This window comes from Myxocyprinus asiaticus, chromosome 22 (assembly GCF_019703515.2).
Source record: "Myxocyprinus asiaticus isolate MX2 ecotype Aquarium Trade chromosome 22, UBuf_Myxa_2, whole genome shotgun sequence".
NCBI lineage: Eukaryota > Metazoa > Chordata > Actinopteri > Cypriniformes > Catostomidae > Myxocyprinus > Myxocyprinus asiaticus.
The window spans coordinates 41,504,950-41,527,978 of record NC_059365.1 but is presented as its reverse complement, the minus strand read 5'-3'; the positions used below and the strand labels follow the sequence as shown (position 1 = coordinate 41,527,978).

The following is a 23,029-nucleotide window of genomic DNA, read 5'->3' as shown; positions in this document are numbered from 1 at the left end:
CTCCCTTCCAAGGCCTGTAAGTTCTCTTCCTCGTTGATGACGAAGGCTTACAAGGCCGTGTGTCAGGCCGCCTCCGCCCTGTACTCAATGGCCATCCTGCAGGTCTACCAGGCCAAGGTGTTGAAATATCTGCATGAGGGTAGAACCGACCCAGGGCTTATGCAGGAACTGCGTACCATGACCAACCTCGCCCTACGGGTGATGAAGGTCATGACGCGCCCTGGGCTGGACAATGTCCACTCTGGTGGTCCAAGAACAGCACCTGTGGCTCAACCTTGCGGAGATGCGTGACGCCGAGAAGGTTCGCTTTCTCGATGTGCCCATCTCCCAAGGGGGGCTTTTTGGTGACACTGTCGAGGATTATCCCATCAGTTCTCGACGGTGAGGAAGCAGACGGAGGTGATCAAACACATCTTGCTGAGCCGCTTTCAGGCCTCCGAAGTCCCACGCCCCGTCTGCCTCTCGCCAGGCTGTCCTCCTGCGGCGAAGGCCCCGGCTCCCGCACCAGTGGAGCCCATACGCCGGTCTGTGAGAATAAGATCCTCCCGCAGGAAAATGGCTCCACCTGCCCATCACCCGGACCCATGAACCCCGGACGGGCTTTGAGGCGGCCCTGACACAGGCAACCCAGGGGTGAGGCAAATGACTCCAACCGGTCTGGCCCAGGTGAACTTACCAGCCCCACCATCGCCCCTGGGCCAGCGCGTGGTGAGTATAACATCACCAGGTGCCCTCTGGGCCTCGGCACCCACATGGTCAATAAAAGAGCAGTTTCCTCATTCCCTGGGTCAGCGCGCTCGTGACGGCCAAACGCTGGAAGACTTTCCGGTCAACCAGTCAGACACGAGTACCTTGTGTTCCCTCGTTCTCTGTTGAGAGATGGCCAGTGAACAGGTAAGTGTGCTGGTCTCTGGGGCCACTCACTCGCTCCAGCCACCAGCCACCGGCCACCGTTGTGGGCTTGCGGAGCAGCACGTCCCCCTGGGTTGTCTTCCAGTTGGGACGCCTGCTCTGCCTTGCCACGAACCACCATCCACGGGCACGATAAATCCAGTTGCCCACTTGGTGACTCTGGCGCAGAGTCTGGAGGCCTGGTTAGCGCTCTCCAGCCCCTCACAATGGCTCATGAGGACAATTCGCCTCGGCATATGGCATCCTTGGCAGCGGTTCTCCCCCTCGGGTTGATGCATATGAGCACTGGCTACAGGCTCGAGTCCCAAGGTGGGCATGGCGCCACGGCACCCAGCATGTGACTATCACGCCACAGTGCCGTCAGACTTTCAGCCCTTGGTCGGACCAGGCATTCCCTTAGAGCAGGTCTCAAGGCACGTCGTGGTCACGACAGACGCCTCGAACTCAGGCTGGGGCGCCGTGTGCAACGGGCAAGCTGTATCGGTGCACTGGACGGAGCAGCTTGCCCATGTCGACTCTTCCGTACCTCATGACACGGTTCAGCACCCGCGGCATTTCCTATAGGAACCCCTAGTGTCACTACATCAACACAATGTCGAGTGAGTGACGGACAGAGAACGTCTAGGTTATTGGTGTAACCTCTGTTCCCTGATGGAGGGAACAAGACATTGTGTCGGCTCCTCAGCATAAATCTGAATGAGTTGTGCACGCCATCTCCTTTTATACCCGTATGTCCGGGGCAGAGAGTGGCATGCAAATTCCACTCGCCAATTCTCATTGGCCTTTTCTATTTTAAGCAAAGGTGATTGGGGCTATCAAGATCGAACCCCTAGTGTCACTACATTGACACAATGTCTCGTTCCCTCCATCAGGGAACAGAGGTTACACCAGTAACCTAGATGTTTTGCAGGCAGAACCAAGGCTGTTCTGAAACAAAGGGGTAACTGACAATCAGTGTACAGGACATTTTTAATTAAGAATTAGAGGTAGAGAGAGTGAGTCTGCAAATATTCAATTAAGAAGAAAGCATGCTACTCATAATAACTGTCTATCTTATTTTTTTTTTTTTTTTTTTTTTTTTTTTTATATATATTTTCTCAATATATTTGCACAGCCACAATTTTGACTCTTTTCTGCATACATACCCACAAGAGGAAACATATATTGCTCAAAGATTGCTCTTTTGTAGCTCACTTTGCATGTGGTTCATTTGCTTGGTCCAAAACCTTGATTCTAGCCCCCTCCTTTTTCTATTTTTGCATTGTACTTTTGGGTCTGAACCATTGTGCATTTGCAATATGATCACACAAGAAGTCAACATGTTGCTACCAAATCTTCCAGTTCCCTGTCATTGACCGCGTTCTGCTGACTTACTGACAAGCACCATCACATCAGACATTTCTGCATCAGTTCAAGTATGTTTACCTTTTCCTGGGGTGCGACTGTTGGCACGTTTTGTGAGCAGCCTCAGAGACATGGGTTCTGGTCCCACCTGGAAACAACAAAGTAAATCTCATTTACATAATCAATGGTAAGTGTGATCTGGAGGTTACATCTTTCATCTTAAATTATATTTTTAATACACTGGTGGTTAGGTTTAGAGTTGGGATTTGGGTTAGGATGTATGGTTTATAAAATATGCATTCCTGTTGACTGTATTACATCATATACAACTAAAAAACATATCACTTTAGGGACACTATGTGGACATTTCACCCAGAAACTGGAGCATAAACGTGCTTAAACATTCAAAAACACATCCATATTTTGAATTTTACCTTTAGAACTTTCAACCTACTGTCGCCAAATTCACAGTGAGATCAGTCTGACATTTCCCTAAACATCACGAGTTTCGCCATGAGTACTAGTGGTACATTTTTACCACTGTAACTTCAGTAGGTAACAATTCAAGACAAGAGTAGGCCAGCTTCACTGTTTTATTAATTAACTGATTTGAAGTAAAAAAATACTTGATAATCAGACAAAAATATAAAGGTAAAAGACTATGTACTTAACGTCTTAAATTAGGGCACAAACTACCATCCCATTAGGCATTACAGATGACGTATTCAAATTAAAAACCATGGAAATATATAAAACTATTGATTTTAAGTTGTTGATTAGAAGTATAGAAACGATATATTTTAATTTCATTGAAAAATATTGAGATATATCAATAAAAAAGTTTGAGAGTGTAGGGAGACCGACTTGATTATGGAAGTAGGCGGTCACTGCAGAGCTCTTTTCTTTAGGATCATAGGTAGTCTAGTTCTTCATCAGGAACTTTACTATGTTTGGTCTGTCTTTAAAGGTTTAAAAGTTATCTATACAAATCAATTCCCCTATGGACAAAAATTTATGGGATTTTTACTTCTGGAACCAGATTTTGCACTCTATTGCAAATGGTACTGGAGTTCATTTGAACCATAGACCAGACCATCTCTTCAAGTGGATTGCTGTTCACTGGTGTGCACTCGATTTCAGAAAACTGCTTTCACGTCAAATAAACAAATCGAACTCTTACATCAAATTGACTTGGGTGCACACCAAATGCTCTAGATGGTCTACAGAAAAACATGAAGTACAGAGCTATAAAAAGTATGTGGAAACTTAAAGTACACAAAATATTGCTCAATAGGCTGCAGTAAATTTTATCCCAGTGTATACCGACAGTGCGTATTATCAGAACTCTAAGGCCATTTATAACGGTCTCTTATACCTCACTGCATACTCAGGGGTTTACTTGTCAAGTGATGAAAGAAGTTTTAGATTAGAGCTACTGAAACTAACAGCTTAAACTCTGGATTCTCAAACCTTTGACCAATCTAATCTCTATTACCGTGCCATTACAACAGCTTTGATCAAAATGTTCTTAACAAGTCTGTCTTCAATTGTTGCACAGGTTGGGTTTACTCTAAGTGCAGTGTTTCCCAACCTTTTTTTCTGCCACGGCACACTTTTTACAATTAAACAAATCCTATGGCACACCTCTATCCCACTGTCCCACATAACCATCATTGATAGCTTTCCTTTTCAAGAACTTCCATGTTTTCTTTCACGGTTTCTTTCTTTTTATCAGGATCTTGATGATTAAAATACAGTCATCTGAAGACAAACAAAGCCTTTTTCTACAATCAGAGGGCAATAGAAAAGATTTTACACAGAAGGAAAGTTCCATTGTATCTATAGTTTTAACTGTGGCATTTGCAATAAGATCATAGTAACCAAAAGTGTAAGTAAAACCATGATAAGCAGTAACCATGAAACAAATTATGGCACTTTTCATAAGAAAAACACATTCTGAAATTAAATTTCAGAGAGTCAGCCAACTTTGTAGTCGCACCAATGCGACCTCTTGCAAAGTTTAATCGAACTGTTAGGAAAAATGGTTGAAATATTAGTCTCAGTCCAGAGCCCTGATTTATTTTGTGGAATCTGATAATTTTCCGCGGCACACTCAGTGGTTAGGAAACACTGCTCTAAGGTGATTGGACGTGACACGCACGCTGCTGTGGACTTTCAGGTTGACGGGTTTGTGTGCAGGGTGGACAGGTGGCTCCAGTCTTCCAGCAGGAGTAGAGTGCTTTAAAAAACCTTCTAGAAACAACTGCTGTTTCTCATGACAACAACAACCTGTCCTTGACAATCTCCGGTGGACATGAGGATCGGGTTCTGCTCACATTTCCTCCGATCCAAACCTGATACCCCCACGCTTTGTCCAGTGCAACTACGAGCTTTTAGCAAACAGGGTCGAAGGGTAAATTAGCATTAGACAAATGCTAAATGGAGGGGTGTTTTCTTTCACTCCCTGGGAACAACCACTTGTACAAAGGTGCGCAAGGAGTCAAATGTTACTCTGCCACTTAGGTGGTTATGCCGCCAGCCAACTGTGGTGAGAAACAAAGCTATTCAACCCAGCTGGAGCGAGGAGAAAGGGAGGATGTTTATGGAAACGTCAGCCGCTTGAAATGGAGCGGAACAGGTGATGGACAGTGGCAGGATTCAGGTGTGGATGGGGGGATGGGCAAAAAATTGAGGAAAAAAAATAGAGGTTCAGGGTGAATGAAAAAATAGATAGACCAGAGAGAGAAATGTGTTCACCAGATTTTTCCACCAGAGGGTTTCTTCTTCAATTATAGTCTGCAATCTATTATAATACAACAGAGAAGGTCACCATTTGGATTTTCCATATTGGAACGTATTGTGTGGCCTTGAAATGGAGATGGAAATAGTGCAATTTAAATACGTATGTAGCTGTGGGAAACTCAAAATACTCAATGATACCCGAGTTGGAATGTGTGAAGGGCCGTGCCGACATTAAAGATGGTTGAAAGCAACTTGGAAAGGAGTAGACTGAAGTGAATAATGTTGTGCATTATTTCAGTTGTTGTGCATGATAGAGTATGTAGTCAACTACTGTAAAGCTAATGACTCAACTGTAGTGGTTAGTTGCAGGGTTGTGCAAAATTCAGAATTTCACAATTGTCTCCCTTTCAATTCATGAGTTGGAATTTGAATTAAATTGGCCACGCCCCACAGGAAGATGAATTGGAATTTGAATCAGAATTATAGGAGGTGGAATTTAATGGATTGCAATTCAAAGAAATTTAACACAGTCACACAACACAATTTCCTTTGTCCAACACAACAAGACACATTTTGTGACATAAATAATTATTGGGCATGTCATAAAATATCGATATTTCGATTATTGATCGGCATGTTATTTTATCAATATATTTTTGAGGCATCGATATATTAGCATTAGCCAACATTTATGCTGTCTTCATGTGCTATCTGAATTATTCTACTTCCCACTTCTGAAGTGGTAATTATAAGTATGTGTACTGGGAAAAGCACACACAAACTCACACAACTATACAAATTAAAATGTTTTGACTTGATTTGACTTTTATGTTACAATGTTTTTTTTTTCTACTTTGGCAACAAAATGTCAATGTTCTCTCTTTGCACTGTCAAACAAACAAGTGATAGGTTCTGGTGCTCAGAGCTCTGTAGCGCCAGCCAGAAGGTAACAGTTCAAAAAGGTAGTGGGCTGGGTGAGTGGAGTCCAGAGTGATTTTTCCAGTCCTTTTCCTCACTCTTGAAGTGTACAGTTCTTAAAGGGAGGGTAGGGGGCAACCAATAATCCTCTCAGCAGTCCGAAGTGTTCTTTGTAGTCAGGCACAAGAACAGTTTTTTCCCTAAGGCTATCCATCTCATGAACAGTTAAAACTGCCCCATTGAGAGCAATAATTATGTGCAAAACAGCTTAGTCTATTTATATTTATCCAACATATCCTACCTCTTCTGACATTATATTCCCTTGCACTATCTGTATATAACAGATTTGTATTTGTACATACAAAACTATGGAATAACATAAATGGAACTATGAGAATTATGTTGTGACTAAACAAAATCCAAAATAAATCAAAACTGTGTTATATTTTAGCATCTTCAAAGTAGTCACTCTTTGCCTAGAATTTTCAGAAATGCACTCTTGACATTTTCTCAACCAACTTCTTGAGGTATCACCCTGGGATGCTTTTTAAACAGTATTGAAGGAGTTCCCATCTATGTTGGGCACTTATTGGCTGCTTTTCTTTATTATTTGGTCCAAGTCATTTTAATTACATTTTAGATTTGTAATTAAATAAATTAATATGGTGGCACAATTATATTTTTGTCTACAAAACTAATTTCAAACATTTAAGCATACGCCTTCAGATCAAAAGATTTTTAAGATCATGAGAAACATTTCAGTCAACTGTTTCAAAAGTTTTGACCAGTAGTGTATATATATTTCTTTTTTGTCTTATTCTGTATTTCTACATATACTTATATTTTCTATTTGCTTTTCATTTTTATTCTATTTAATATATATATATATATATATATATATATATATATATATATATATATATATATAATTTCAATAAACATATTTTTTTAAACAATTAACAATCTTACAAGATGATTTGAAAATAACATAATTAGTCACCTTTAGCATCATAAATAGAAGTCTATTATTACACACGTTAGTGCACTGTTTGATATTTTAATTGGATTTTTGTTAGCGAACGTGGGCATACATGGTTTTCTTATCATGTGTTCCAATGGCGCATGTTCAGTTACAGACTCGAGTCTAACTGTTCATGTTCCCAGAACTCAGTTGGTAGGTTATCGATTGCTAGAGAATTTATTTTTGGATATAATCTGAGCTTTCACTTACTATTTTAGATAAAAATCAGTTTTATGACTATGGTTTCTAGTCCGGATGTTGAGTGGACAGTTCGGTTTTGAGACACGTTTTCTGTTCCAATGCATAAATTAAGAATTAGCTTTCAATCGCATTTCCGTGAAGATGGAAATCTGGCAACCGTATATGGCTAGTAAAGTCTACTTTTTAAAGCAACATGACATTGTGCATGCATGAATGGCTTTGGTTGTCAGGGAAATCACAGAACCAGCGCGATGTAGGCAATCTTTTCACTACACTTCAAATTAAAAAAACAAAAGTGTTATTTACACAAATCTATGCTTTTGGACTCCTTTCATAGTTGTACATATTTTAACACTGTTTTCAAAGAACAAGAGGAAATACTTTACATTGGTGGTGATGTTATAGATGAACCTATGCTATATATATATATATATATATATATATATATATATATATATATATATATATATATATATATATATATATTTATATTCTCATGTTTTGGAAACCGGGTCTTGCAGTAAGGACATTGCAGATATGGGGCAGTTGTGTTATTAGACTAGCAGAGCCCTGGAGAGATTCCATTCAGCCTCGATTGGCAATGAGAGGGGTGGAATGGATTATGACAGAAACAGCAGAGGTAACAGGGCTTTCATCTGGAAAAGATCCTCATTAGAGAGAGAGAGAGAGAGAGAGAGAGAGAGAGAGAGAGACGAGACGAGACGAGACGAGTATGAGAGCTCAGCTACAGTCTGACTCCATACACACACACACACACTCATTCAAATTCAATAATACTCTTTCCAAAAGTTACGATTCCAAAAGAAACTGGCATATAGAACTTCATCACCCATGAAAGAAACACACACACACACACACACACACACACACACACACACACACACACACACACACACACATATAGATTTCCTCTGGGAGTGGAAAAGGGGTGGTCAGAGCACTAATGATGGTGACATGGTGAAAGGTAAATGGTCAGGTTACTCTCTGCTTGATTACAAAAGTAATTAGGAAACCTTCAGTCAAAACAGTTGTGTGTGTGTACAGGGTTGGGGAGTAACAAAATACATGTAATGGAATTACGTATTTAAAATACAAAATATAAGTAACTGAATTCCACTACAGTTACAATTTAAATCATCGGTAATTAGAATACAGTTACATTCAAAAAGTATTTTGATTACTGAAGAGATTACTTTGCATTTTATTGTCATTTGTTTCATTTAATATTTAGTCCTTTCAGATGGAAAACATTTATACATATAAATGATGTGATCCAAAGTGCATTTGAACAGCGGTGAAACACTTTCTTATGATGTGTTACATTCATACGAGCAGACAGAGAAGTAAGTTTGAAGTAAGTTTGGAGCAGAAGAAATAGAAATAAACCTTGTGTAAATTGTCAGCTTTACGCTAAGCTAAAATGCTATTTCTAGCCATTTTACATGCACATGTTACCAGGCACGATAATATTTTTTATCAAGAAAATTCACGTTGGATCATAATTTCTTTTTTCTAGTAAGACCTTTGATATTAGGGCAAAAATCATATTCTTGATAATAATTTTTGTATTGTTTTCCTGTAAAAATATCTACAAATCCTTGAAACAAGATCAATTTGATTTATCTTGTTTTAGAAACAACACTGCATAAGATATTTAGGTTTTTCAGAGAATGTATTTTTAACATGTGCATTTTGTCTTACTGAGTTTTTATAGTCAAAACAAGTGAAAAAATCTAGCAGTGCTGAAGAAGTAATCCAAAGTATTTAGAATACATTACTGACCTTAAGTAATCTAACGGAATACGCTAAAAATTAAATTTTACAGCATGTATTCTGTAATCTGTAGTGAAATACATTTCAAAAGTAACCCTCCCAACCCTGTGTGTGTATGTGTGGGTGTATGACAAATGTGTTACTCTATTGAAATGGGGATTTAACCACCATATAAAAACTCTGTTGTTTTACATGAATTAAGATGTAACAAACTACATTTTTTCCTCTGATTTGGAACATTACCAGTCTGTTTCAAAACCTAATGAGCTGCCTACAAATGCAGTATTTCAACCCTTAAATGCATGGGTGTTTCGCCAAACATTATTACATACTTGGGTCTTTAGAGACCTGGCAAATATATCTATCACAAATGGATCTTTAAAATTCCAAAACAAAAGTGTCACATTTTCAAAACATTTTCAAGACAATAAGAAAATGATAGAATGTAATATATTCTGATATATTTATTTTTCATATATCAAATAAATTTAGCAACAAATTATGTAAACAGGATTGATTACTTCCACTCTGAAATTTCATGAGAAATTCACATAATCTATGCATATTCTATTTCATTCTAAGGCACTTTTTTATGTCTAAGATGCACAGCTTACATAATTTCAGTAATACACCCAAATGACAAAAGTAATATACTTTTCATGTGTTGTAATTGCTGTAGTTTACTTCCATGTTGCTTCTTCATCACATAGCAATGTCAAATGTAAATCAAGTCAATCACTGAAACATTAGCACCACCTTGAGTAAGAAATAACATGTATAATATGTACAGTATGTGTACATGCATATGGAATACTGATAATTCACCACTGTCGCACAGAAAATCAATGTGATGTAGTACTCATTTATATGAATATAAAGCATTTTTCTCATAATAAACAAAACAATACACATCCAGTGATAGTAAACTTATATGGATATAAGACAATCATAAAAATATGATTTATGGAAGCAGAAGGAAACAAAAATGACACTATTACATATTTACGGTCTTTAATGAATGAATGTTATAAAAGAAAAATATTTTTTGCAATTTTTCAATTATTTTCTCTCTTTTATTCAGAGAACAGTTGTGGGAAAACTAATGATGTGTGGGTATAATTCCAAAAAAGGAATGAGGTACAAGGGGTGGAATGATGTCCCAGGTCACTAAAGACCCGAGGTATGCATTAAAGGTTAAAGGCATCAGCACCCGACATAAAGGATGCCAGTTTGCTGCCTGTATTGGTTCCATTTCTGTTCGAATATTGCATAAAAGGCTGCTGCCCGTATACTCTGCTCATAAATTCTGGTCTTAACTGGTTTAAGCTGGTCAAACCAGCTAAAAAGTGCTCAACACCCATCTGAAACCATCAAACAGACCAGCCTAACCAGCTCACAGCTAGGCAGCTCAATAGTTTTCGTAACATCCAACATCTGAGTGTCAGGGAATGGCTACATATAAAAAATGTATACTTCATGTCATTTTTTAATTATAAATTGTTTAAATGCAGCCATTCCCTAAGACATTCACACTTTCACTCCTTAAAGTATTTAGGCCTTCTGCAGTACATAATCTAGTCGCATGCTGTCTGGACTGAGCTGTCTTTCACTGCCTTTAAGAAATACTCTTTGGATTGTCAGTTAAAGCATCTAAGCTCAGGGCTCAGGTGGTTGTGTGAGGGAGATGAAAGGAGTGGGGGGAAAGGTTAGCTGCCTTTCCTGTCTAAGTCAGGGTAACAAAAGCACCATTGTGAAATTGTCAGGTGCTTTGTGGCAGCCCTGTGAGGCTTTAAGTGAAGCAAATTCAAACAATGCATTAAAGGACAGTAGAGAGAGGGAAGGCGAGAGGGAGAAATCAGCAGGGGCCGTTTTTAAACAGACTTGACTACAGAGCATCAGATGTGGAAATGCATCGAGCTTTGAGTAATTTAGATTACCTGGAGGGATGCCATAACTGCAAAAAATCGAATTCTATGATTAACATGTGTATGAATTTTTATGTTTTACCTCGATAGAGTACAACAGTGCCCATCCACTTTTTCAGATATTTTGGTTCCTGAAGTGTTTTTCCAACATTTTTTCCATAGGGATTTCATAAAATCCTTCATAAAAGAGTTGTAAGGCATGAACCAAGCCAACCAGCTCTGAAGTGAATCACATTACAAACTTTGATTTGAAGCAAAAAAAAAAAAAAAGTATTTGACTTAACGTCTTTCATGAGGGAATGAACTACAATCTCATGAAGCAATGTTAATGACATAATGACATAGGACTTATGAGCGATGGCACTGAGGATGGCAGCTGTGTTGCAAGCTCCGACACAACTTAGCAATTTTATGCTTTTAATGTTCTTAATTCATGTAACTTTTGTATTAGATATCGTCAGTGTTATTGCATATGACAAACAAACTATTCTGGACATCAGCTTTTCAGTCACACAATGCAAACTAGGCTTTGAGTTCCACAATGTCGACGATGCTCTGTTTACAAACACAGCAGGGGAGCTCTTTGTTTGGAATGCGCGGCTGCGACCGAGGAAGCGTAGCCGGAAAAGGGAAAGGAGAGCCGCTGTCCTTGTCAGGGTCAGATGCCGTGCCAACCGACCTCCACTACCCAGCATTCTTCTGGCTAATATTCAGTCTCTGGATAACAAGCTCTGCGAACTTAGGGCACGAATTTCCTACCAACAAGAGATGCAAGACTGCTGCATTATCTGCTTTACAGAAACTTGGATGTCTACAGAGGTTTCAGACTCAGCAATCGAGCCTAACAGCAACACAAGGACAGAGTGGAAGAACAGTTCAACACCACCGATGCGAGAAGTATGTGGCAGGGAATCAACATCATCACAGATTTCAAAGCGACTAAGAACACCACCGCCTCTCCTCTGGATGATCATCCGGAAGAGAGGCGGTGGTGTTCATAGCAGAGTGTTTAGTCGCTTTGAAATCTGTGATGATGTTGATTCCCTGCCACATACTTCTCGCATCGGTGGTGTTGAACTGTCTGTGCTTGTTTTGAGGAAAACAACATCGCCTCCACAGAGAGTTAGTTCACTTACTGTCTCTGTAGCGGATGTAACCCTATCTCTCAAATGGGTGAATATTCGCAAAGCTGCAGGTCCAGATGGCATTCCGGGCTTCACTCTCAGAGCATGCGTGGATCAACTAGCCAGTGTTTTTATGGACATTTTCAATCTTTCCCTCTTCCTGTTTGTGGTTCCCACATGCTTCAAGACGTCCACCATTGTGCCCATACGGAAACAGTCAAAGATAACTTGCCTGGCGTTCTGTTGCCCTAACTCCCATCATCAGCAAGTGCTTTGAAAAGCTTATCAGAGACCACATCTACTCTGTGCTGCCTGCCTCCCTGGACCCACTACAGTTTGCTTACAGAAGCAACTGCTCCACTGATGATGCCATTGCATTTACACTAGACACTGCTCTTTTCCACTTGTAAAAAAGGAACACATTTGTGAGAATGCTGTTTGTGGACTACAGCTCAGCATTCAACACCATAGTGCCCTCCAAGCTTGATGTGAAACTCCGAGCTCTGGGCTTGAACTACTCGCTGTGCAGCTGGATCCTGGACTTCCTATCAGGCAGATGTCAGGTTATCAGAATGGGAAGTAACATCTCCTCATCACTGATCCTCAACACTGGAGCCCCGCAGGGCTGTGTTCTCAGCCCACTCCTGTACTCCCTCTACACACATGACTGCATGGCAACACACAGCTCCAATGCCATCATCAAGTTTGCTGATGATACGACAGTGGTAGGCCTGATCACTGACAATGATGAAACAGCCTACAGAGAGGAGGTGCAGACTCTGACAAGCTGGTGCAAGGAGCACAACCTCTCCCTCAGCATCAGCAAGACTAAGGAGCTTGTGGTGGACTTCATGAGAAAAGACAGAGAACACAGCCCCATCTCCATCAATGGAGCACCGGTGGAGAGGGTCAGCAGCTTCAAGTTCCTCGGTGTCCACATCACTGAGGAACTCACATAGTCCGTCCACACAGAGGCCATTGTGAAGAAGGCTCAACAGCGCCTCTTCTTCCTGAGATGGCTGTGGAAGTTTGGAATGAACCCCCGCATCCTCACACTGTTCTACACCAGCACTTTAGAGAGCATCCTGACTGGCTGGATACTGTGTATTTTTATTGTATACTGTGTATTTTATATTGTGTATATTGTATACTGTATATTGTATATCTTTAGTTGTATATTGTGTTATGTGTAAATAAGATGTTTATTGTAGATTGGTACATGTCTCATCACTGTCATGACTGCTATGCAGAGGTGGGTAGAGTAGCAAATAAAGAAATCATAAAAGTAATCCAAATGACTCCAGTAGTTAAATCCATATCTTCAGAAGTGATATGAGAAACGAGAAACAGATCAATATTTATAATTTTTTTGCTAGAAATTCTTCTCCCTGCCAAGGATGGGGCGATATGCAGATAAGAATGTGAATCACCAAAAACATAAGAAGAAGAATGTGAAAGTGATCTGTTTCTCATTCAAACCTATCACATCGCTTCTGAAGATATTGATTTAACCACTGGAGTCTTATGGATTACTTTAAAGGCTTTTTGAGCTTTAAAATGTTGGCACCCATTCATTTGCATTGTATGGACCAAAAGTGGGGTGGCATGAAGCTGAGTAAATAATGAGAGAATTTTCATTTTTGGGTGAACTATCCCTTTAAGGGCTCTTTTCAGCTCTGGATGAATTTGTCAATAAGAAGAGAGGTTTGGAACCCTTTCTAGTAATTATTACGGTGAAAATGTGAAAATGTCCCACAGGGATATTATATATAATGCTGAAATATAAACCAAAGCAAGATCATGTTTTTATTAATGCCTACTTTCTTAGCTTTTAAATTCCTGCATGGATAGTTCAGTGTAGTTACAGTTTTCAGCATCGAAAGAATTTAGAAAATTAGTTCTGTACAGCAGTTCCGCCACTCCCTAAATGCAGAGTACACAGCCTGCGTAGCGCACCAACCCCAGTCACGGAACACTCTCTTCGCCATACAATCGCCTCGCGCCTGCACATCTAAGCGCACCTCACAACTTACCTCAGCGTGCTGCCTTAAGTTGGAACTGCAATTTTAATCTTGAAATATCCGCTTGACTTGGTGTGTTGCATGAGGAAATTATTCTTTTACACTGTGTGGAGTGAAGAAAGTGTTTCACTTTAAAGACCTTGATGCTGCAGCAGTGATGGACTCGGCTTAAGTGACAGTCTGTGACAGCGTGCACAGTTGTGTGAACTTCCACTGTCGGACAAGTCCCATTCAATAATCTGTCAATAAATTATGCATTATTTAAAATTAAACCCAGTAATGTAACAACAGGAACAGCGCCCACTGTAACGAAGTAAAAGTACATTTTTTTCATTAGAAACTTACTTGAGTGAGAGTAAAAAGTACCCACTTTTAAACCTACTCTAAAAGTATTTTTTTTTCCAAAAAGTTACTCAAGTAAATGTAATGGAGTAAATGTAGCACGTTACTACCCACCTCTGCTGCTATGTTGCTTAGAACTGCACCCAAGAATTTCACCCACTGTTGCACTTGTGTATATGGTTGAGTGACAATAAAGTGATTTGATTTGATAATCGAATTTAAAATGATAAAAATATAAAAATCTATTTACACTGTAAAAAACAATCTTGTTAAATTTACTGTAAAAAACTGCCAGCTGTGGTTGCCAGAAATTCACTGTAAAAAATACGGTAACCACGTTTCAGGTTTAATGGGATGTAATTTTGATGCCTGTATATTTTACGGTGCATTATCGATGTTTATATGATTAAATGATAAACTTGATATTAACCTTCTGAAACTGTAAAAATCTGCTTTTTACTTTATAATGTATTGTTAATCACCATAGTAATTACAGAAGGGCATGATAACATGAAGTTCATCAGTAGAGGCCCTTCCTGGAGCAATGGCCAATAAACATCTAAAGACAGTGCTCAGTGTCACTCACACAAACACGTAACACCATCAGGGTAAAAAGGGTAATGTTTAATGCAGTAAACATTAACTAAATTACATCAAATATAACACAGAACACCCCAAAGTACATAACTGATATTAAAAATAAGAAGAATCATAAATATTCCCATAAAATATAATTAAATGTAATTGGTCACGCAGGGAATTGTGGGAACAGCTGATTATTGTTTTTTACTGTAATTTTAACAATAATTTACCGTAAAAAGTGCATGTAATATCAGAATTTTTACATCTAAAAAATTTAATTTTTACAAAATGTTTCCGTAGAACTACATGTATTGTCTTTTAAATATATTACAATTTTGTACCGTATATTTTAAGGTAACTACACATTTACCAGTTAAGTTTTTTTTTTTTACTGTAGAATTTTTACAGTCTTTTACTGTTAAAATTACGGACATTTTTTACAGTTTAGGTGGTTGATAAGTATTGAAACAATATATTTGAGGTTTATTACAGATATACAAGTAGTTTGCATCGTTCAGATTGCGTCATGGAAGTGGGCGGTCACTGCATATTCTCTGATTGGTAGATTTTCCCCATCAGGATCATGGGTAGTGCAGTTCTTCACCAGGAACTCAAATATTTAACACGTGTTTTTTTTTTTTTTTTTTTTTTTTATAAAGTTGAAACAGCATGGACTGATGGCTTTATCAGAAGCATATACCACTAATTAACAACCTTGTAGCTCATGGTAGGTCTGTCTTTAAAGGTTATTGTTAAAATATGCTCAGATTTTTACTTTCAAAACCAGACTGTTGCCCTCTGTACAGTACATCTTGCAATAATTATTATTATTTTTTTAATTTTTTTACTGAAAACACAATTTGATAACACACTGAATAAATGTCCCCTTTGTTAAGGGTTTATAAAGGGGTTTATTAATGACTAAGTCATTTACAAATGCATTATAAATCATGTATGCTAATTTTAACTTAACATGTTATAAATGCTTAATAAATAGCCTTATTCATACCTATATAAATCAAAAACATGAAATGCCCTAATTCATGATTTATATCACAATGCAGCAAAAATAGACTATTATAGTAAGATTAAAAGGAGGGATTATGTCATTTTGCTACAGTCCGCTTTGTGTTTATATTCATTACTGTTATGTCTTGACTTACTTGTGTTGTCACTTTCCTTGTCACATTGATTAATGGTGCTACTCTGAGTGCTGTCCCAACTTACCTAGTCCTAGTTTCCTAAAGTCCTCTGCAAAAACACTTTTATTTTTATTATGTTTATTCACTGCATATATCATATAATAAATCCTGATGACCATTAAACCATACTGAACTTTATATACATAGGTGTCTAATGAGTTTCTAACTCCATAACAAATGCTTCATATGTGTCCACTTCACATTAAGGTACATTGTTATAGGTTACTAATGTCGAATAATTGTTATAAAGCATTTATAACATGTGAGGGGGAAAACGCTTACTATATGGCAAGTATTTAATGACATTAAAAAATGTTACTCATGTTTTCTAACCACATATCAATGATTTATAATTTATTTGTATTATTGAATTATTCATCATTAATCAACCCCTTTACAAACACTTAACAAAGAGAACACTAACATACTGTCTTTTCCTATCTTCTTACATCACCACAGGGTGTTCTGGGTGGTTGCCAGGCAGTTGATAGGGTGTTCTGGGTGTTTTTTTCCTCTCATTTTATCATCCACCAGGTGAAAATCTTAAGTCCGATCACTAAGGAAATAAATAGCATTCCTCTCCTTAACAAGCCACATGATTTTAGGTATCATTCAGGTCTGTAGCACAAATACCTTTGTAACACAGGGTTGAGGGGTTGTTCAAATCCCTAACAATAAGTATGAGTAATAATTATAGTGAGGTTTGCCTTAGCAAACACCACAAAAAAGCTAATTCATCTCATAGAGACATAACTGGGCCAATTAAGAGTTAGTTTCAGGTTAAGTTTGCAAACAGGTCGGAGCACAGTGGGAAGGATTTTGCTTAATTTTTCTAAATGCTTGGAAAGCCACTTCTTGTGAAAGGAATTCAAGAAGTTTGGTTGCGTAATTAGGTACATGTGCCAGACAACACAAACAAATGAAAGGAACAGATAAAAAATGAGGATGAATGAACGTATGTTAGTTTGCAGTTCTCTCTCCTCAGCTGATCCCAGGCCTGTATTTCATACCTCCCTGCCATGCTGAAATATTAATGTCCTTCATTACATGAAATCTGATTTCATTGTGGTGCTGAAAAAGCTTGTAACATTTTAATTAACTTATTGAACATATGGCTCTGCTCCGAGATGCAGTGATGAAGTTATTACAGACTTTCAGCTGCAACTTAAAGACACAAATAAACTGATTCAAAGGGCAAAGATTGGCAGAGCACTGTTTTCAAGATGTGAAGTTATTTTATGGTATATCTGCAGCATAAACACGCCTTTGTAACAGCAGGCATGATATCTGCAGTGAAGTCATTAGGAAATCATGCATGAGCAGAGAACAAACCAATATGCATTTAAAATCGCACACATCATGATCTTGTTCAAATTAGAAACAAACACAGCAGAATAAATCAATTGTTCATGTGAGAATGGCAGCTTATTTTCATTGTTTTGTGAAATAAAACAATCGATTTGTGCAGCATCGATGCAGCATGCAATAATGAAAGGGTGTGGAGGCATTAATGCTCTGTGCATCAGTGTGTGTGTGTGTGTGTGTGTGTGTGTGTGTGTGTGTGTGTATGTGTGTGTTATCGACCCACTTGCTTTATTGGCTCCATTCAACACACACCCAGACAGTTATGTTCATTCAGTCAGGACCTCGAATATGCAGCGAACAAATGTGTGCTATTCAAAGGGCTATCTGAGAGCTATGCAATTTTATGTGGCAAATTATTTTGGATATGACCAAAATGAACACCAGGTTTCTGTCCTTACATAATGTATTAATTTTCATTCCATTCATAAAAAAAAAAAAAAAAAAAAAAAATACAACTCTGTATATATACCAAAAGACTGGGAACACTTTGGCTTTTTTCAAAAACATTATTTTGCTGAATCCGACTCAAATCAAATTTGTTTTTAGTAGTGAAACTGAAAAAAAAAAAAAAAAACAAGAACAAAAAAACACTAACAGTTAATTGCTTACAAACCTGATTCTAACTACATCCATATTGGATTTGAAATCTGACTGAAAATAAAAAATTTTGGAGTGCACCTCAATCCAGTCAGATCGGATTTGAATTAGTTTTTTTTTTTTTTTTTTTTCAGGGTTGTAAAGTAAAATAAGTTTGTACTGAGCCCCTAAAGGCCCGGATATACTTCATTTTTCCGCGTTCTGGATCACGCCTGGTTGACCGCGTTGCCTTTCAGAGGATACTTTTTGGCCATGAGCAAATGCCAATGCGTTCGACGCATGCACACTATGAATGCTTTGTGATACTCTTTTAGTACAGTCAACAGGTGGAGCATGCAGACGAGGACTGAGCGTGTATCGAGGAAATTTGGGTCGCGGGTGGACAGACTGTGCGGATGACGAAATTTGCATGCCATCAGCAACGCAGCCAACCGAAGTTTACTTTTGGGCTTTAGAGGACAGGGAGGGATTTTTATTTCAACCATGACTGTAGTATCCATTTTGTTTTTCTTTTTTTTTTAGCAGAAACCATGATTTGAATATAATTAACCATGGTTTAACTAAAGTAACTATAGCTGAACTGTAATATTTGTAGTTAAACCATAATAACAACAAATTTCTAATTGTAATTACCATATTTTTATTTTCCTGAATTATTACTATGGTTTCACTGTGAATTTCATGGTTAATATATGGTTACTGTAGTAAAACCATGATAAATTTGTGGTTATGGTTTTACTACAAATACCATATAGTTAAACTATATTGACTACAGTAAAAGCATGGTAAATTGTGTGATTACTATGGTTTTACTACAAATACCATTGCAAGGGAACATAAAACTTGAGTGTGAGAAGATTGCACAAAGAGAATAACAGATTTTCAAACATGTTGCTCTTTTTTTTTCTTTCTTTTGTATACCCAAAGAACCACCTTGAAGTATACTTGAAGTCTTTTCTTCAAGCGCGGTTTGGGTTATTGTTTACTGTTTACTTTGAGATGATAGCAAAGCTCGGCAGGAATGCCGTGAACCACACATAAAAGATATTGAAAAGTGTCTGTAGTGAAGTGTTCTGTGTTTCTGATACCAGACTGAAGTTCCTGAGAAGAATGCAAAATAACACCCTAACATGCAATTTGAAAAACATATCCTGAACACTCCATGCTTTTAGATGGCTGTTGTTGGCTTATTGCTGGCATTATTGTTTCAGGTAGACCAGTTTGACCAGTGTATCCATAATAAAACCACCATGAAAATGCCCAAAACTTACCTTACACTGAAAAAGTAGAAAACTGTTCCTGTAGATCAGTTAGGGCATGGTGCTAAAAACACTAAGGACATGAGTTTGATATGCAGGGAGAACACATACTGATAAACATTTAGAATTTGAATGCACTGTAAATCGGTTTGGATTACAAAAAAAAAAAAAAAAAAAAAAAAAAAAAAAAAAGTCTGCCAAATGCATAAATGTAAAATGCCAGGGAGAAAATGCATCATGTAGCCACATAAATTGACAAATTCCATAGAATGGCTGCCTCACTATAGTCTTAAGCATCTTGTGTGTGCTGATTCCCTAGACACTCATTTCTGTGCCTGGAAAAACATAAGAGCTAAGATCGAAGGGAAGCTGGCAGAGGACAATGGGATGCTTGGATGGTTTGTCCTAAGTGCAATAGGGTACCAAGAACCCACAGGACACCATCATGTAGAACCAGTTTAGCTTCCTGATTAGATTAGCGCATATACAATGGTATTGGATGTGTCAGCTTTTAGTATTCTAAACATGGTGGTGAACTGGACAGATTGTGGAGGCGATCAGCACAAAGACACAGTAAATGGGGAAAAATGACTTTTTCCCCCTCAAATTGACCCCATAATCATCCTCATGTTGGCAATCAATAATGTAACCAGCAGGGATTAGACTTAATCTGTACCATCACACAGATCAATACTAGAACAAGAAGCGTGAATTTAGTGTGCTGGGAGGAGAAATAGAGAGTGTAAGAAAGAGAGAGATAAACATAAGAAATAGGAGGGGGGATTGGGGGGGGGATTCAGCCACTTAACTGTTCTATGGTTGACAATACACCACTACATCAAGGGACCAGACATGTTATTAATGGACCTAATGATTGAATGTGAACTTTTATCTTTGGTGGCCATTTTGTTTGTTTATTGCGTTCCTGAGTGCAACTGCTGCAGTGCTTTGACATTACCTCAGTAAACATCTTTCTACGTTCAATATATGAGCTAAATGTAATCATTACCCTGCTCAAAAACCAGCTTTTGGTCAGCCTTGACAGGCTGGTCTGCTGATTTTAGAGGGGTTTGGATCACTTTCAGCTGGACAGGCTGGGAGACTAGCTGGCAACCAGCTAAACCAGCTGAGGACAAACTTAGCCAGACTGGGAGACCATTTATACAGCTTAAGCCAGCTAAGACCAGAAAAACATAAGGCTGGATTAGGTTTAACTTTCCTATGATTGAAAAGCACCACTACGTCAAGTGACCAGACTATTAATGGACCCAATCATTGAACTCTAATCTACGGTGGCCATTTTGTTTGTTTATAGTGGTCTTGAGTGCAATTGCTACAGTGCTTAAACGTTACCTCAGAAAACTTCTCTCTGCATTCAGCATATGTGCTAAATGTAATCATTACTCTGACAGACCAGCAAACCAATCATTTTTTGTTTTGTTTTTCTTTTAACAGAGTCTGGTCAGTTAGCTGTTTTAACAGGGGCTTGGGCTACTTTCAGCTGGCCAGGCTGGGAGACTAGCTGGCGACCAGCTAAATCAGCTAAAGACAAACTTGGCCAGGCTATGAAACCAGTTAAACCAGCTTAAGCCAGCTAATAACAGTAAACCAGTTTTGGCTTGTTTAGGTTTAATAGTTCTATGGTTGACACCACATTCAGGTGACCAGATATGTTGGCTGTTTCCAAAAACTGGAAAATGTTGCCTTCGGAGGCTGTACACAGAGGTAGGATGGAAATAAGGTGCTTTTCAAACTGTTCTGAGACCAGTTTCATAAAGAGTTCCATTCATGTTAAAACGCTGTCAGTTACTCATTTAACTGATTAGGCAGCAAGGCAGCAAGTCAGCTGCCTAAGTTTTCGGATGCAGCCGTTATTAATGGACCTAATCATTGAATGTTAACTTTCATCTTCAGTGGTCATTTAGTGTGTTTATAGTGCTCTTGAGTATAACTGCTACAGTGCTTTAACTTACCTCAGCAACCCTCAAAATATGTTCAAAATATGTGTTCAAAATATGTGCTAAATGTGATTGTTATCCTGCTCTAAAAACAACTTTTGGTTTGATGGTTTCTCAAAGGCTGGTCTGTTTGCTGGTTTTAGAGGGGTTTGGGCCACATTCAGCTGGTCAGGCAGACTATCTCAAAACAAAAACTGGGAGACCAGTTAAACCAGCTTATGTCAGCTAAGATCAGCAAACCAGCTTAGGCTGGTTTAGGTTTAACTTTTCTACAGTATGGTCAATGCACCACTACATCATGTGACCTAATATCTTATTAATGGACCTAATCATTGAACTCTCGTTTACAGTGGCCATTTTATTTGTTTATAGCACTCTTGACCACAACTGCAACAACTTTGTCTCTGCATTAAGTATACGAGCTACATGGGATGATCAAACTTACAGAAAGATTGCAAATTATAAAAAATAAATAAATAAATAAATTACAAAAATTTTTTTTTAAAGTGCTTTAATTCCCATTTGTAAACTTCTGTTGACTGGGCTGCAATTAGAGCAAGACCCTTTATGCATCAGGTTATGCATCAAACTAATGCTTTAGTTTGCATGCATTACACTTCAAGTGATGGGCACAACAATATATCTCATTAAAGTAAATGTTTCTCTTGGTCAGCAACTACTTTTGCATTCATCGGTTTGTCAGCTCGAACCACTAAATCAGTTTGCAGCAATAGACACCATACCGGTGCCATAGATCATTCACAGGCTAATGTGATTCCCTGTTCAACATGAGCAGCCTTCCCTCAGACAGGGGCTGAATTAGTGCAGTTTAATGGATGGATATTAATTCCTTGGAGTCACAACAAAATTAAGTAATAATGTGACCATTAATATTTCAGTCACAGCAGTTCAGATTATGATACGAAGAAGCCCCCCAAGATCTTTAATCATTACTAATATTGAACAGAGCTAGAGGACTAAGAGAGAGATACAAGGAACTTAATACACAACTTTTCAACTCTTTAAACGAATCTGTCAACTAAAGGGTAAGAAAGTAAAGCCAGAAACACTTGATGGAGCAGAAACCAGTCTTTCTGCTCTGTTTCTGGAATGCACTGCATTATTTGGTGCTATAGAGAGCAGCGCCCTGTGGAGACTCCCGGTTGGATATGCCACTGCATAATTGATGATGCCGATAAATCAGACAGTCATACGAAGGGAGAAACCGAGTCTGTTCTAATTTCTCATCCTGTCCTATGATGTAATGTTGCAGCTTTATCAATGTAGCGCAGTAATGACGGTTGTTAAATTCTGATGCATGAATAAACCCTTAGAATTATGCCACAGAGGCATTTTTTGACTTAAAATTTTACTGCTAATTTGTAAAATAGGCAAAACATACAAAAAAGGCCCACACACTATAATAATGAAACAAAATAAGAACGCTCAATGTGAGATAAAACCACAGTTTTACTAGAAAACGGCAAACATTTCGGTCACGAGTGACCTTCCTCAATGCCTTATGAGGCATTAATGAAAATAACAGGAGATCAGCAGTTACAGAAATACTCAAACAAGCCCATCTGGCACCAACAATCATCCATGCGATTATCTAATCAGCCAATAATGTGGCAGCAGTGCAGTGCATAAAATCATGTAGATACGGGTCAGGAGCTTCAGTTAATGTTCACATCAACTATCAGAATGGGGAAATATGTGATC

General features: G+C 38.4%; 1 long non-coding RNA gene across 1 annotated transcript in view; it reads right to left on the bottom strand.

Moving 5' to 3' along the window:
* Positions 1–2,121: 2,121 nt before the first annotated feature.
* The window catches only part of LOC127413356 (uncharacterized), a 35,299-nt gene continuing 14,391 nt past the window's right edge, over positions 2,122–23,029 (bottom strand). Inside the window, exon 3 of the long non-coding RNA XR_007892573.1 lies at positions 2,122–2,404. This is a non-coding gene — a long non-coding RNA (uncharacterized LOC127413356). The remainder of the gene's footprint in view (positions 2,405–23,029) is intronic.